Raw genomic sequence first — 2,680 nt, 5'->3', positions numbered from 1 at the left:
GAGACGGTATTGGTCGTAGACCTTCTTCTCATTTTGGGAGAAGTTAGAGACGACTCGAACCATGACTTTACTATAAAAATTCCCTAATTTATTTGTTTAATATAGTTTCTAAATATTTATCCATATAGGATTTAGTAATAAAATAGTTTATTAATTAACTATTATTAAAGTAAATGTTAGTATAATTCATAGGATGCATCATGGGAAATATGCCAATTGCTATATCCAATTGCTATATAATTACTAAGGCTGTGACTTAAGGAGTCAGTATAAAGGGATTTAAAAAGATAATGCATCAAACAAATATAGGATTTAGACCAAAAAAAAATAGAAATAATAAGAAGTAATAATAAAAGGTAATAACAAAGAAAGGGGTCTCCCTACTGTTTCACGTGAAACATACGTTGGAAGGGAAAAAGGGGATTGAAATCCCTAATACCTCAACCCTCTCTTCTCTTTCAAAGCAGTAGCCAAGGAGGTGGCGCGATAAAGGACGGAGGTTGCGGACCTTCAATTCTGGTGAGTACCGAGCACCGTAGAGAGAAGGTTGTGGTCTTCATCCTTATTTATTCTACAACATGACTCCGGCTATGGAGTACCGGTGGTGGCCAAGGACCGAGCCCAATCATCATAGGATTCACGGTCAGGGGTAAACCCCTAATTCTCCATGTCTCCTTTCTGCAATCTCCACTCTTCTTTCTTCTTCGTTTAATGGCGATGATGCGAGGGTTATGGTGAGGTGAGGTGATTTGAGGTTCGAATCGCGGTGGCTTAATGGAATCGCGATGAAAGGACGGTATCTCCTGAGATAATGCTTTACGGTGGTCCTAGATCAATAATTTATTGTCGCGGTGGCTCACTGTGGTTCCGAATCGAAGGTGATTTTTTTATTTTAACGATTATCCAATGCTTCAGAATATGTATGTTAGATGTATGCGTCTCATTTTGATATGTAGGTTATCCTGCGTGTATTTTACTTGTAATTATATAATGAAAAGGATAGTTGCCTTACCTGAATGTGTTCATACTTACACGTTGATGTTATCGAATCCTTGTTGAGTTCCTGCCTTTTGTTCTTCGGCTCCTGCCTCTGTGTATACTGGGACTATTGTGTATCTGCCCAATTTTTCTCTTCTTCTCTGTGTTAATCTCCTGGTTACTTCTGCCTTTCTCTCTCTGATTTTATGTGTGTTGTAATCTCTGAGTGTATGCTCTTTGCTGTACGATATGTATGCTGCCACCTTCTCGGTTTATGATGCTTGTGAAACGTGACTCTATTTTTTCAGATTGCTTTTGCTTGATTGTATGGAAGTTGATCTCTGGTTATGGTCGTGTGAATAGATGTGATGTAACTATGGTATTGTTCCCCTCTGATTTTTATAGTGTTGTGCCTCTATCATGATGCTATCCCCTTTTTATAGCTTGATATGGATTACTCAATGACCTTTTGAAAACCCTCTGATTTATCAAAAAATATAACTCCTGGTGACCCATTCATTTTCTGTTTTAATGTACTTGATGCTGTCAATGAATAGGGCCATTTGATAACTGAAATAACTCCAGATTTGTGCCTTTCTGATATTTTCCTTTATGGCTTACGGCTGTCTCTTTGGGTCACCCACATGAATGCTTTTATTATTTTTTTCAGTGATTCATGGTTGCCTTTGATGACTTATTATGAGTTGATAATGATAATGTGTAACTGAAATTGGGATAGCTTAATAGGTACAAATTTCTGATATATCTACTCTGTTGCTACTTTTTGAAATTATGTCTTATCACTTTTCTACTTCTATTCTGCTCCCCTCATGATGGTTGCCTTTTAGCTTATTTGTAACTGATTTTGTACAATTATGCTCATTAGTGTGCCTTTATCACAGTTCTTCAGTTATGGATGATGAATCAAACAATCTGAGTATTAGATCTGCAACAAGTTGAGCAAAAGATGAAGACTTATCTCCTAGAAATGTTGTAGGGGTATCATATTCCTCAATAAGTCTTTGATCAAAAAGCAAAACCGTACTAATGTCAATAATATATGTTACTCTATTGCAATTGTAATGACACTAGAGTTAGTGAAATGTTGCTTAAGAGTTTGCTGGATTAAATTATAATGAAACTTCTTTTCTTGATGTGGTATACCCAAAATATAAAGTGTTGCACTTTTGAGATTTAATGCTTCGTATTTCAAGTTGAAGACAATTCCTGATTTTTTATTATTGTGGAAGTGGTATGTTATAAAGTTAAATATTAACTTTTAATAGTGAACGTGATTGAAATGAAACTCAAATATTATCAAACATCCTATTAAAACCAAATAGTCAATGGAAATACAATTACTCACATGACAAAAAATATTCTTTCCAATTTGAATGTTGTTTCGAATTTTTTTTTGTTTTAAATTTTGTAAATAAGTCGGACAAAATTGGGTGTTCACAGCTGCCCCTCTTTACTCATTGCTTATTAGATTGCAACTAAATTGATGTGTGAGTGCTATCTTTGTAAGCAATTAGTAAAGAAATGAACGCCAATTTTGTTAAAAATAGGCGAAAGCAACGATTACTTCACAACCTTAAGTGAGATCGAGATAAATGGTAAAGCGAGAACGCAGGTCGGGTACTGTTGGAACTCGGAAATTCACATCAGGCTCGAGGTCCTAGGAAGATTGATTGAAAGCACG

The 2,680-nt window shown here is 35.6% G+C and overlaps 1 long non-coding RNA gene across 1 annotated transcript; it reads left to right on the top strand.

The window, feature by feature from the left end:
* Positions 1–395: 395 nt before the first annotated feature.
* On the top strand, positions 396–2,129 carry LOC109341509. The gene is made up of 2 exons (XR_002106962.1): positions 396–878; positions 1,881–2,129. It is a non-coding gene; the product is annotated as an uncharacterized LOC109341509 (long non-coding RNA).
* The last annotated feature ends 551 nt before the right edge of the window (positions 2,130–2,680 follow it).

Source organism: Lupinus angustifolius, unplaced genomic scaffold (genome assembly GCF_001865875.1).
Source record: "Lupinus angustifolius cultivar Tanjil unplaced genomic scaffold, LupAngTanjil_v1.0 Scaffold_489, whole genome shotgun sequence".
NCBI classification, from domain to species: Eukaryota; Viridiplantae; Streptophyta; class Magnoliopsida; order Fabales; family Fabaceae; genus Lupinus; species Lupinus angustifolius.
Note: the sequence above shows the minus strand (reverse complement) of the source record. Positions and strands in the feature narration are given on the sequence as shown.